General features: G+C 49.7%; 1 long non-coding RNA gene across 1 annotated transcript in view; it reads left to right on the top strand.

Moving 5' to 3' along the window:
* The first annotated feature begins 249 nt into the window (after positions 1–249).
* Positions 250–14,738, top strand: part of LOC119062741 (uncharacterized) — a 106,934-nt gene continuing 92,445 nt past the window's right edge. The window contains exon 1 of the long non-coding RNA XR_005085037.2: positions 250–1,222. This is a non-coding gene — a long non-coding RNA (uncharacterized LOC119062741). The remainder of the gene's footprint in view (positions 1,223–14,738) is intronic.

Consider the following 14,738-nt stretch of genomic DNA (forward strand, 5'->3'; position numbering starts at 1 on the left):
TCCTCTGAGCCAGCTCTTACAAAAGAGTTTTTGGAATCTTATTTCAACCAATAGGGCTGAGACTTTCCCCATCCAATTGGATCTGTGCATCCATATCCCTATCAGCATCTTCACTGACCAGTTAGAGCTGCTCTGTTCCAACCAATCAGGATGGAGCTTTGTGGACCAAACTCTGAAACCCTCATTTGCATTAGGCAGACTAATCAGAGACCAGGAGTGGGGACTTCTCTCTACACGAGTCAGCTGTGCTCTGGATCAGACAGCACACTTTTCCCTTCCACCGAAGACCGAAGACTGTTTCCGTATAGAGGACCAAGCACAAGAAAGCAACCTGGCCCAAGGGCCGGCTCCCCTAAGGGCCACCTCATGGCTGTGCTGCTTCATACCTGAACTGTAATGTGATTGAGCTGTTCCAGAGCCGTGCTATATCACAACTGACATGTTTGCATTGAATAAACTTCCTTCTTCGCTGCATCCCAAATTGAAATTCCCATTGGCTTTGAATTGGCACCAACAGCCATCAGTTGAAGCAGCTTTGAAGAGATCGTCATTTTTAGATTCTATGATTTATTGTGTCACAGGAGAAGGACAAGCAGAAGAAAACATGGGCTGATATAAGTGTTACCAGGGCAAAGCAAATCCAACCTTCTTAAAGAGTAAGACACTATTCCATTCCTTTCCCTCCCCTGTAATGCCTTGAGAGGTACGAGAGTTTCATATGAGCTTTGTGATACATTACCAAATTTCAGCGCGTGTTTGAAATTCAAATGCACATGAGATTTCGCAATGTTATTTTTCAGTTGTTCTCAACTGTCCCAAATAAAACCTCTCCCCTGGGGCCACATGTGAGGCTGCGGGTCTCACTGCCAGCGCCAGGAAGGCTGTCCTTCCAGGAAGGGCTGCACAGACCATGGGAACCGCCAGCCAGCTCACAAGAATGAAGAGAATGTCGGGAGAGGAAGTGGTGGCTGTGAGTCAGCATGAGTCATCTCGTTCCAATGAGAATGAAGACTGAGGTGTGTGCCTCTTTTCTTTCTTTCTTCCTTTTTTTTTTCATCTCAATGGTACAGACATCATTGGGAATGGACGGAAATAAGTGACTGTATGGTCGTAGCTTTTTTAAGTTCCAAACGCATTCCAGGCAGGCCGTGCCTGAGCCAGTGTCTGTCTCCAGAGTGTCGCAGCGCTGTTCCTGGGAAGGTGGAGCGTCAGCTTCTCCCCGGTGAGTATGCTTCTGTCATTTTTACGATTATGTCTGCAGTTGGCCAAAGAGTCTCCGTTGTGTTGAAGCTGTTGTGCCTGGAGTGAACACTGTGTTTTGCTCAGACTTTGGGGAGCATGGTTTTAGAGAGGTGCTGCCTCTGTCCCCACCCCCATTGCTGCTGTATTTTGGCCTGAATGTCTGGGGAAGTTTCTGAATTGGTCATCGTGAGAATGTAGATGCTCGCCGTGTAGTGCGTTGTCTTGGAAGAGGCAGTGCTGCTTGTCTGGAGAGGACGCTGCTGGGTTCTCCTGTCTGGAGCCACAGGGAAGCTCCGAGGTGGAGGTGGGGACCTGCGCTGGCCCGGGGCTGCTGAGGCCGGGCTTCTTCCTTCCGCCTCTAGAGCTGGAGGAAGCAGCCCCCAGTGCTTTGTGCCCACATGGTCCGAGCTGCCCGGTTTTACAGCAGAAATACAATGGAGAGGCAGACTTTCAGCTTCCCTCTCTAAAGGCATGTGAATGACTCCAGGAGCTTACTGAATGTGTTTTCCTTTCCCTTAACTCTGAATGTCACAAGCTGTGGTAGAATCAGACAGAAAAAATGTGGGGGGGAGGGGGCGGGAGCAGGGATGAGGACCAGGTGGCTGAGCTGCGGAGGCCTGAGGTGACCTTGGTACATGTTTCTCAAACTGTTACTGTTCTGGTCAGGCTTTGCTTTACTGTCAAGTAAAATACAGGAAGTATATATTTTAAAACGTTCTAGTTACTGTAAATGAAACGTTAAAATGTCATAAAGACCTAGTGATAAACATTTTTTGAATTTGCTTAAAAAGCTGCACATCAGTAAGCAGAGTATGACAGAGCTTTTTCAGTACAGTCATTTGAGTGCGTGGGCTTCCTGGGTTAATAATGAGTCAGCGCCCAATTTCTAAAATTGGAGCAGCTAAGAGAAGGCTCAGCCAGCCCCCAGCACAGCACGCTGGCTGGCTGCCCCTCTAAGAGGATTGGTTTCTTTGGTTAAAACCAACTAAGGACGCTTCCCCCGGCTGGTGCCTCCTTCCCAGCTTTGGTCCCAGTTCCTCTGTGTGCCACTGAAAGGCCTCTTTGCCAAAGGGTCCCCGTACCCTTCAGCTGATGTGGTGATGTTTAGATGGAGCACACAGTTTGTTAGATAAAAGTACAGAGTTTAGGATGGGCCGGGGTGGCTCAGGGCTGAAGCTGCATCTGGTGTCCTGTGATGTTACATCCACGGAGGGGCCGAGTGGGAGAGGCGCTCGGGGCTTGAGCTGGCATTCTGCACGTGCCCATAGGGTGGGAGGAGTGTCCACTCAAACTCAGAGCGGGCTTACCTTCCTCAGACCTTCCTCGTGTCTATAAAGTGAGAGGAGCATTAGGGAAATCAAAAATAAGATGCGACCACACAGCTGGGGGTGCTGCAGGCAGGCAGCTCGGAGGGCCAAGTGCGGTCCTGTGTGAACACCCCCCCATCAAGTTGGGTCAGACATGCCCAGGATCGGGTGTTTTTGCTCAGTTGACTGTGGACGTGCCTGCCTCAGAGGACTGCAGGGAGACTCAGGGAGTTGGCATCTGCAGAGAGCATACCGGAGTCCTGGCAACATGAGCTCTACCAGCTGCTAGTCTCTGAACGCCTTGGGCTTTCAGCCTCTGAGTTGGCGCCATGACTTTTCTACTTTTCAAGCAGAATCCTGCCATCCTAGTGTAGCCAGTGGTTGTTCCAAACCCTGAGGGTTATGGCCATGCCTGTGTCAACTCAGGGCCTCAGCAAGGTGGACTCCATGGATTTCCGAAGTGGGAGACCAGCCTGGCCTCTCTCTTGGTGAAGAGTCCTCAGAAGTACCCAGAGAAAGGTCATTTTCATGGGAGAGGAGGCCCAGGGGCCGCCCTCCTGAGATGGTGCCTCAGCACTTCCCACACAGGCACTTCCTCTTGTCCCCAGTTCAGAGACCGCCGCTGTTAGGTGCATTTTGGTAGCCAGGTCCCCTGTCTTCAGATTCTCTCGGACAAGTGCTGTGGGGCAGTGGCTTGAGGTGGCTGATTTTATCCTAGACATTGAGTGCCTCCTTTCATGTAGAATTTGGGCCATTGTTTAGAGGCTGGGAGTTGACTGGCCTCTTAGCCATGAGAAAGGGGCCTGCGGTAAACTGATGTTATCACTTTTGTAATCAGGAGAGTTATTTAAAAAGGCCATAAATAAGGCCACGATCATGTCTGAAAGCAGAACATTTATTAATATAATCTGCTTTGTCATGGTTCCGACTACTGAGCCGATTCTGAGTGCAGAGGGGCAGGAAGGGAGGAGGGAAGGATTCTCCCAGAGAAACTGAGCAGGTACTTAACACAGCATCTCTGCAAAACGGAAACGCTGACAGCCTGGTGATATTTGGAAGTTGCCCAGAGCCCTGTTGTTAGGTGCCCTCAGCCAGGGGACTGGCTTGTGGCTTGCTGGCTCTGTTTTACTCCACCCTTGCCAGCACCTGACCTGGGCTCTCCCGACTTCCTGCTGGCAGGTTTCCCTGGTATCCGACAGGTGTCTCCACCTCTGGCTACCATGTGGTGAGATCACCCTCATGCTGAGCGAGTTATTTAACTTCTTGGAGTCCCACTTTCTTCATGGTGAAGTCTGAATGGTAATAGTTCCGGCCTTGTGGGTTTGTCTAAAGATCAGTGATGATAGCTTAGCACATGAGTTACGGGAGATTCAATAACTGTGAAGTATACATTCACTGCCTCAGAAATATGACAGATCTCTTTGTACCTCCCCCTGGGCTCTGGCCCACTAGCATCCATAAGAATCAGCTCTCATGCCCGACATGAGAGCCTTTTGTGTCATCAATTCCATAGCATACCCTGCCTTTGTGAGACAGGTACTGGTTAGGAGTATTTTGTGGCTCTCTCTGTGAAAAACCGGGTCCTAGACATCAGGGCAGCCATCCCTATCACATCATCATACCAGTCACCATCACCATCACCTTCATCACCACCACCTCCATCACTATCATCACCATTATCATCATCACCACCACCTCCATCATCATCACCATCATCATCACCACAATCATCACCACCACCACCACCACCTCCATTTCCACCATCACCACCACCACCATATCAAATCACCACCACCACCTCTATCAACATCACCATCATTATCATCACCACCATCATCACAATCATCACCACCACCACCACCTCCATCATCACAATCATCATCACCACCACCACCACCTCCATCATCATCACAATCACCACCACCTCCATCATCACAATCATCACCACCACCTCCATCATCATCACAATCACCACCACCTCCATCATCACAATCATCACCACCACCACCTCCATCATCATCACAATCACCACCACCTCCATCATCACAATCATCACCACCACCACAACCTCCATCATCATAATCATCATCACCACCACCTCCATCATCATCACAATCACCACCACCTCCATCATCACAATCATCACCACCACCACCTCCATCATCATCACAGTCATCATCACCACCACCTCCTTCATCATCACAATCATCACCACCTCCACCATCACCATAACCATCATTATCACAATCATCACCACCACCTCTACCACCTCCTCCACCACCTCCACCACCACCACCACCACCACCATCACCATATCAACATCACCACCACCACCTCCATCATCATTATCACAATCATCACTACCTCTACCACCTCCACCACCACCTCCATCATCACCATCATCATCACAATCATCACCACCACCATCATCATCACAATCATCACCACCACCATCATCACCATATCAACATCACCACCACCACCTCCATCATCACTGTCATGATCACAATCATCACCACCACCATCATCACCATATCAACATCACCACCACCACCACCTCCATCATCATTATCACAATCACCTCCTCCACACCTCCACCACCACCCCACACCACACCTCACTCACACACCTCCATCATCATTATCACAATCATGACTACTTCCACCACCTCCACCACCACCTCCATCATCACTGTCATCATCACAATCATCGCCGCCACCATCATCACCATATCAACATCACCACCACCACCTCCATCATCATTATCACAATCATCACTACCTCCACCACCTCCACCACCATCACCATCATCACCATATCAATATCACCACATCACCATCATTGCTGTTGTCAGCAATATCCTTATAGTAAGAACAGCTTCCATCTCATCCAGCCCAACTGCATGATACTAACTTTCTGTAACCACCTGTGCCTCCCAACATACACACACACACACACACACACACACACACCCTGGGTGAGAGGAAGGATAGCTGGTTACTGGACTCACTTGAGGTCCAAGATTCCTAGGCAGGAGTGTCAAGCAGAGTAGCTTCTTCAAAGATGAATCATGGAGAGGCAGGGGAGAAGGAGAGCTCTGCACCCTCATCAAGAGAGGAGAGCCAGGAGAAACAGGAACCAGGAAAGTTCTGCGTGTGAATCCACAGACTGAGGCCACAGGCCAAAAAAATCCAGGACCACAGCCTCAAGCTTGCCCCAAGGGTGGAAGCAGCTGGATTCTGTACTCATACTTCCTGTCTAAAGCCAGCTACAGTCAACTTCTGGTTACTTGAAAATCATCACAGTTCATGGAGCTGACTCATATTAAAAATATTAAGCAAGACACACTTAAAACTAAAACCACAGTGCACATAACATGGCCTTTCTTTTCCAGTTCTGAAGATAATTCATGATTATGTAGCACCTTGGAGCCAAACCATCACACTGATGCTGTTGATGTGGAAAGGGAAGTCATCCAGTGCTTCATGCATTGCCTGCCAGAGACTTTAGGTTTGGAGTACCAAGCCTTGGCTGTCATGGGTCGGTCAGTTGTAACTGGAGCTCATGTGTGGGGAGTTTTCCCTGTGCCACAATCCAGAGGTCCTCTCTGCCCACAGTGCCATGGATGAGCAGTGGCGTGCTTGGCCCAGGGCTGCAGGGTGGGATCGGACTCCTCACAGGTGTAGGAGAGCTCCGGTTAGACCACAGAGCTCAGGAAAGGGGAAGTCAGCACTCATCAAAGGGAAGTTGGGTGCTCAGGATGGAAGAGCTGGCAGCAGGTTTGGCTGGTCTCAGAGGATGCCTCTGATTTTTTAATGGGTTTTATTGCATCTTGTATAATTGGAAAAGCTAATAGCTATGGCAGATCTCATCTATTATGGTTTTCCTGCTTATCTTTGCTTTCAGGATTGATTACCCTGCAGGTGAGGGCTTCTGCTATAGACTTTTAGCCCTTCTCCCCACCCTGTCCTTCCAAAAAATGTATTATACTTAAAATATTGGTATTTTGAATGAAAGCAAGAATGTACCATTTTAGCTGTTCTCAGTGGACAAATTACTTGTGGAGTGTGAGAGGGATGCAACCATCACTCGGCCAGATACAAACAAAAGCTTTACAAAATAGCGGTGGCTCCAACAAGTGTCAGGCTTACTTTCTATCAGACAGAAAAAGATAAGAGGCAGGCTGTCCAGGGCAAGAGTCGACAAGTAGTTCAGTCATTCATCTCACTGCTCTGCCATCTTAGCATTGGCTTCCTTTCTCAAAGTTGTATTATGGTTTCAAGAATGCTGCTGGGTGTCCAACCTTCACCACTGCCTTCCATAGAGGAAAAAAGAGGAAAAGAGGGTGGAGGTGGGGACTAAAGGCCAAGTATCCTGGATGTCAAGCTCCTTTAAGGAGCTTTCCTAGAGTCCCAAGTAAGCCTTTCAGTCTTCATTTTTTATGATCATCCTATCTATGAAGAAGGCTGAAAAATGTCATTTTGTGACTGGGCACATTGGTGCCTCTGACAACACAGGGGTTATTGACAGCACAGAATCAGAGGAAAATGGATATAGGATAGACAACCAGCAGGCTCCTGAAGACAACTAGATTCCCAGTCCTATTAATGGACTTGGGACCCAATCACTTAGCCTCTCTGTGACCAGGGTCTACTCTGTGAAGAAACAACCTTTGCTCTCATCAGAAGTGTCTGGAGCAGCATAGAGACCGTACCCCTGGCTTTGAGAGCTTTGAACAAACTTGGAGGAGGGCATTCAAAGAACAGAAATCATTGTTTGATTTTTATGTTATATCTAAATAGGATTTCTTTTCATTAATGTCTTTTGCAAATATTTACCATTTATCCAGTAAGATAGTGATTATTCAAACACTGTTTCGTTTATTGAGTACATACATGGAGCCAGGCACTGTTCTGGGTGCTTTGCAAATATGACCTCATTTAGTCCTCACAGAACTATGTGTGGCAGTTGTCATTGCCATCTCCATTGTCCAGACGCAGAGAGAGGGGTTAAGGGAGACTTGAGGGTCACACTGTTAGTAAGTGGAAGAGCTTGGCTTAGAACCCAGCAGTCTAGTTCTTTGCCCCAGGGATTTGGGGGTGAGCTGGCAGACAAGGTCTCTCCTATTTATGTCTTTCTGGTGAAATAAATGCAAACCCTATACTGTCAGGCTGTTTTAAAGGCCCCAGGAGATCAGCACAGGGAGGCGGGGCTGCTTCACCCCCCAAGCACCTCCAGCTTTGGGGAACCACGTGACAAAATCAAGTCCAAGCCGAGCACTCTCCCTCAGTAGACACACCAGGAATCTCAGCTGTGTCTGAGCTCAGGACTCACCCCTTCTTGCTGCCAGCTCTTGAAAGCCCCCATGCTCAAGTCAGGACCACACCCTTCCAGTCCCAGGCGCAGCCAGGAAACTGTCCAGGCCTGACAGGCTTCAAAAGTGAGGTACTGGTCCAGCAAAGAGCAGAGCGGCTGAAGTAGAAGGGGCTCAGCTTTAAGGAACAGGGCTTATGCGCATAACTCAACTGGATCAAAGGCCAGTGAAGGTAGAACTGCCCTGCCTCTGCTCTGCATCAGCTTGTTACCTAGTGGCCCAGTTAGGGCTGCGAGGACCTGTAAGGGCAGGATGGATTTGCCGGTTGTTCTTCTACCTGGGACTGGGTCCTCTCCTGTGCGTTGCTTGCTCAGCACCATCTCAGGGCCTTGCTTCCCTCCTCCAGCTCCCAATTCCTTTACACACAAGGTGGCTAATGAGTAATTGAGGGTTCTAGGAAAGCTCCTGAAAGGAGTCTGACATCTAAGAGACTTAACTTTTTGTCCCCACTTCCCTCCTTCCTCCTGTGTGGAATGCAGAGGCAAAGGCTGGAGCTCCAGAAGCCATATGGAAACCATAGGACAGCTTGGAGGAAAGAAGCCAGTGGTAAGGACAACAGAGAAGGAAGAGGTCACAGGCCTCAGAGGCCATGTTCTCTGCCTGGAAATGTGACTGTTTGGGGAGTGGGTTTACCTGCATGATGCAGAGGGAGGTGGGGGAAAATCACTGCTGAAATTCACCCTGCAGGTCAACTAGCAGGATGTGTTGGGAGTCAGGGTCCCTTCCGTGTGAAGCTGCCTCTCCTGTCTCTGGTAGAAAGGGCAAAGGCTCAGGGCTACGGTGACTTCCATGGGCCCCCAGGGGCTTTGCCTTCGTGGCCCCTTCCTCATGAAAAACGTTACAACTTTTAGTACAAAAATGAATGTCATGCAGGCCAGATTCCTCATTATATATTCACTTTCATTATACTCAGGGTTTCTTTCTAATTTTAAAGTAAATGAATACATTCTATTTTAAGAGGATCAGGGCCCCCGATGTAGTCCCCTTTGCGCCCAGATGCAGAGGTCAGCCCCGGGAGGCCTCCAGCAACCACGGGAGGGTCGGGGTGCGCCCGAGCTTCCTCCGATGAGAAGACACATGAGTGGAGATCTGACAGGAGTAGGTTTATGCCTTTCCTTTGTTTTTTCCTGGAGGTAGAAGACGGTTAGCACAGGGCCTTATCTCCCTGGTTATCTGTATCCACAAGCCAGTCGCCAAGCCTCACTGACCTTCTGCACAGCATGGACAAGGTGACCGGACGCTGGGTGGAAGGCACTGCTTTCCACAGCAACCCCTCTTTACGAGCCCCCAAAGGGCCATCTAACCTACATTTAGCCCCTTCTTCCCTTCCAGAGGCAACCCAGGAAAAAGCCCCTACTGAGAAGACGTTCTATAAATAATCCAGCCAGTTTTCTGGCATTTGCCCATTTTGGACGCAGCTCTGCCCCACAAAACCACTTAGTCACAGCCATGATAATAAATGTGGTCATAATTCAACACATTCAGTAACCTTCATCAAGCCGTTATTCTGCCCCTAAACTGCTGAAGTACTACGCAGGCCCGGGCTTCATCCACACCAGAGCCCTTCCAGATGTGTGACCATTACCTCCTGTGTTCAAGCCTTTCCTTCTTCCCATGGTTCCTGAAAGATGCAGCTGCCACGACCTTCAGCCTGTGCTGCCCTCTCTGGCACAAATGGCAGACTTTTGATGTCCTTCTTCACATGAACAGGGACCTCCCTTGCGCCGAACACGAGGCTGAGGCTTTGGCCCGCATGCCCACCAGTGGGCCCTCACTGTGCTCACAGTCCGGCTCCTCATGTGGGGGCGTGGGCCAAGCCACGCCTCCCTCATTGTGCATTTGAAGGGCAAACTTTTTGCTCGTTTTTTATTTTTCTAACCTCAGTAGAACTTCACATCATCTTTAGTTTCATCTTCTAGACTTGGCCCTTATCCTCTCTAACATAACATGTGAGCCTCAGCCTCTGGAAGTCAGTATCCCTTACTCGGAAGCCCCGTGGGTCAGTGCAGACTCCGAGTGGAGACCTGGCCTTCCGCTAGAGATTGTCTCCAAGGTTGCCAGCGTCCCACATGTTGGGACAGCTCACTGTGTGGGAACAGCTCACCTTCTGTGCAGTGTCACTGATGTGGAGGAAAGGACAATCGGTTGCAGCATACAGTCAAATGTGTGCTGTGACCCCCTAGGTGAATGGGGCACATACTGATGAGTCAGACCCAGCAAGACCTCTGATGGTTAGCCATCCTGCCTCCCTCCCCCATCCTCAAGTGAGGAGAGCTTCTGACAGACCAGCTAACCCTCGGACAGCTGGTGATTAGGTGCTCGCAGCAGGTTACCTTAAGTGCCTGGAGCATTCCTAGACTGTTGTCCACGATTGTCGACACACACTTGAGTGCGTGGGCTCAGTGCATTTCCTTCACCTCAGACCTGCTTTTCAAGCTGGCGCCACTGAACTGGGCCTGACAGACGAGTGGCTGCCTCGTGCGGCGGCTCCTTTGAAGTCCCCAGAAGTGCCTGCTCTGCAGAGGAGAGAGATGAGAGGCAGAATGGGTGCAGACTGCCACCCAGCCGCCGCTGCGGAGCGTGACTGAGAACCAGGGGGCTCCTAGCCACTGCGTCTCCCTGCAGTGAGTGTCACCTTCTCCGTGTCCACTGTTGGAGCCATGCCAGGGGCATTTGCACAGCACAGGATCGGCCACTCAAGAGGGACGGACGGTCCCTCCCCGAGTCCTTACCCTGCCTCTAAAGTTGTGCAGCTTCCTCTCAGCTGGTCCCTGCCTCCACCTGCCTGCCGGGTGGCAAAAAATTATTAGGGTCTTTCAATTGCAATTTTTACCATTGTCTGTGAAAATGCATAGTCCCTGACTTCTTACTGAAATAGAAATGTTTGCCTTAGTTGCGTGGGTTGGTTGTTGGAGCGTTGTCCCATACACCAAAGGGTTGCAGGTTCTATCCCTGGTCAAGGGCATATACTTAGGTTGTGGGTTTGATCCCTGGTAATGTCAAGTACTGAAAGCAACCGATCGATGTTTCTCTCTCACTTCGATGTCCTCTCTCTCTAAAAATCAATAAACATGTCCTAAGGTGAGGGTTTTAAGTAAATAAATAAATAAATGGAAATTGTCCTCCATATTTCAGAAAACAGAGTGTTCCAGAATTATTTGAGCAAACCAATTAAAATAATAATTTCAGTTACTCCCTGCTGTGCTGGTGGGATAAAAGAGGCCGTTGGTTCTCACAGGGGGTTTAATTTACATCTTCTGCAGATCTTAGGGGAGATTAACCGTATTGCCTAAAATGCAGGCAGTGAATCTATTTCATTTTGAAAGGGCTCCTGGCAGCCAAAGGGATGACTTTGAATATTTATGGGGGATTCTTGAGGGCCACGCATGGGCTGTCTGCTTTCCTCCTGATAATGGGTTTAACCCCATTTTCTCTCCACAAGAGCTATAGTGTGATCAACACAAGTTGCAGATGAGCAGACTGAGGCTCTGCAGAGTTAAAGGGTGCACAGCTCAAGGCAGAGCTAGAATTCCCGCTCTCATCTCAAACACGTGATCAGCAAGGGGCTGAGCTTCTGGCCTTGTGGATCGTATTTTCTTTTCCAAGACCATATGCAGATTCTACTGCTTCCAAGGGAAGACAACCTTTTCTGCAACCCTTATGGAGCAGCTTCTCCACGGCCTCACCAAGCCTCCCCAGGAGCTGTGTGGCCAGCGGCGGGTGCACCCTGCCATGGGCACCTCAAGGGGTCTGCCTGGGAGGGGTGCTCATCTCTTGCGGCAGTGATCTCAGCCAACACTTTTGAGATGAGCTCACGGAATGTCTCTTTTAATCTGCACATATGGTGAAGAGGGAATAGCGTTTCTAGTTTTCACTAACTTTTTCTGAATAAGGTTCAAATATGAAACTACATGGAAAGGTGTCCAGTGACAAGCATGTGTTGCTGCTCTCTCTCCTACCCAGCTGCCACTGACCACCCTCTAGAACCCTTCACTTCTTAGGTCTCTGTCCAGAGTGTCTCCATGCTAACAGTTAAGCAAAACTGCATCTTCCCTTTTCTTTCCTATCTTCCACAGAAGCAGCACAGAGGCAGCCTGGAGGGCCAGGGAGGCGGCTATCTCTGCTGCGGCACTCCGCCCGTGGCGCCTTTCCCTGACCAGGCAGCCTCTCTGACGGGCTCTTCCCGACGAGCAGCGTTTTAATCAGCAGCGGGGTTTTGAGCAGAATGGAATTCTACACGTTTAACAACCTTCAACTTAACTCTTTCTAGCATAGACATCCACAGTGATAGAGAAGGAAGCCAACAGCCTGTGTTTGTTAAGAAGGCGACTTATTTCAGGGGAATGAGTTTGCGGGACAGGCAGGCAGCGGAAATGACAAACGGAGTGAGTGGGAGTCCACACTTTGTGAGTCATCGTTTAGGCCTCTGTGTGTGTTATGGGATGAATTGTGTCTCCTCAAAATTTATATCTTGAAGTCCTACCCCTGCCAATAATTCAGAGTGAGACCTTATTTGGAAATAGTGTCATTGTGGAAGTAATTAGTTAAGATGAAGTCCTACTGGAGTAGGGTTGCTCCTGTTCCAATATGACCGGGGTCTTTTAAGAAGGGGACATTTGAACACAGTCACACACATACAGGGGACACCGCGTGAGGACTAGAGTGACACTGCCCCAGCCAAGGAACCGCCAGGAGCCAGGCTGGAGGCCTGAAACAGATTCTTCAGAAGGAGCACGGCCCCGAGGCACCGCAGTGGCAGACATCTCCTTCTGGAACACATCTGTGCCTGGAGCCGGGGCTCGAGGTGCTGTCCTACAGCGGCGGCTCCGGGAGATGAGCACCCCTACCCCCCGCCGCATCACACACAGACCCCGGGCCTCACCCCAGTCCAGCTCAGCACAGGCTGTCCACTCAGGAGATCTCTGCTGACCATGGATGAGTGGTCAGCCTGTACACAGGAAGTCACTTGTTATTTAAGTGTGTCAAATGCTCTCGCTGTAACTTCCCCTGAACTGCAGAAACACGGAGGTTCAAAAACAAGATTTGGTCTTTCCATTTGCTTTGGGGGTATAAGGAGGAAAGAAAAAACCCCGCTGCGTGTGTGTCTGCGATAGGATCCTGCTCCGCCGAGTCCCACTGTGGGCCTCCGGGGCTTACCCCTGGGCCGGGGCTGGGCCACGGCCCCACGTGGGGAGGGCAGGCTGACCTCACACTGAGAACCTCGCACAGTTGCACCTTTCACCACAGCATCGTGTTCCTGCTCCTTTCCCTTCCTGCGCGTTCAGCCACAGCACAGGCACAGCCACGGCGCCAGGCGGGGGCTCCGCCACGTGGCAGGAGGCCGCGTTCTCTGCAGGGACTTTTCGCAGAGCTTCCTGGTTGTTGAGTGAAGGTGACTTCAAGCCTAATGCACACACAGGGTCAAGCAGCACTTCAGAAAAACAGGAACTGTTAATTCATGAGAACTTAAAGAAAAAAGGACTTTAAAGAACTGAGAAGTTGCCACATTATAGTGAAAGAAGGTCAGGTTTGGGAAATTACAAAAATGAGCAGTTTTCACCTTGCAAACCTGGCGGAGCCAGTGGAGGCAGTTACACAAGCCGTAACCACACACAAACACGGGCATTTCTTATAACACAAGGGCATTTACAGTCAAGAAGCCGCTTGCAGAGTATTTCATGGAAAGTTATTTTAGGAACAAGGGTCGCCTTCAGCAATGACTCTTCATCCAGAGAGTGAAACTTGACTTCAAAGTCAGGAGCTGAGACTCAGAGCAGAGTGACTGGCAATCGGACCCCACATGCTCAGTCTCACGTGGGTCAGGGCGCAGCCGCAGCCGCAGGTGCCCTTGGACCTGGGCAGGGGACACATCTGCTGTCAGGGACCCCTGGTTGCCACAGTGTGCTGCTACAACGGCCAGTTTCTACATGTTTAAATAGTTCCTTATCATAACACTCAGGGCACTATTTGGAACAAGACAAATACAGCATATAAAAAATGTGTGTCTGTGGGGTGCGAATGTCTGGTTCCCCTGAAGAAAATGCTGGTGTACAGGTGGGGGTGTGCTGAGGGTGGAGGGGTGGGCGTGGACCCCAGGACAGAGAAAGGGTGTTCTGGGTCATGGGCCACGGTGGGGCTTCAGGAGAAGAGGCTGGGAGAAAAGGATGCCCATGTTCCCACTGCAGCTCCTGGCAGGCGTACGTCCTTCCAGGCCTTTCCTCTGTCTGTGCTTAATAGTTGCGTAAGCAATAATGTAATTAATGACTCTTTAAAATTCAGAATAGTACAATTCGCCGGAACCCTTTGCTCCATGCTCTGCTGTGGCCTACCTTTGCAGCCACTCACACCATCTCCTTTCAGAAGGGCTCTGCCTTTAGGGTGTATTTAAAATTTGCCCTCTCTGCTGAAGAGATTTATGGTATAAATCTGAAAAAATTGCTGCTGTGTACTGAAACAAAACTAAAGGATTAAACCCAGTTTTCAGAACATGTTATTTTTAAAATAAATATATAAATTAGCAGATTGTCCCAGGGAGAGTTTGTTTAAAGGATGTTTGTGGCCTATTAACTGTTCTTTTATAAATATCCTGCTCATATTCTTTACAAGCTTTCCCTTCCTTCCTTTCTTCCTTCTTCCTTCCTTCCTTCTTCCTTCTCTCTTTTTTAAACAGTCCTCACTCAAGGATATATTTACTGATTTTAGAGAGAGAGGAAGGGAGAGAGAGAGACATCCACATGAGAGAGAAACATGGATCGGTTGTCCCCTGAACACGCCCCTACCCGGGATAGACCCTGGAACCTGGGCAGGTGCCCCAA

Source organism: Artibeus jamaicensis, unplaced genomic scaffold (assembly GCF_021234435.1).
Source record: "Artibeus jamaicensis isolate MK-2021 breed Jamaican fruit bat unplaced genomic scaffold, CSHL_Jam_final contig_384, whole genome shotgun sequence".
NCBI classification, from domain to species: domain Eukaryota; kingdom Metazoa; phylum Chordata; class Mammalia; order Chiroptera; family Phyllostomidae; genus Artibeus; species Artibeus jamaicensis.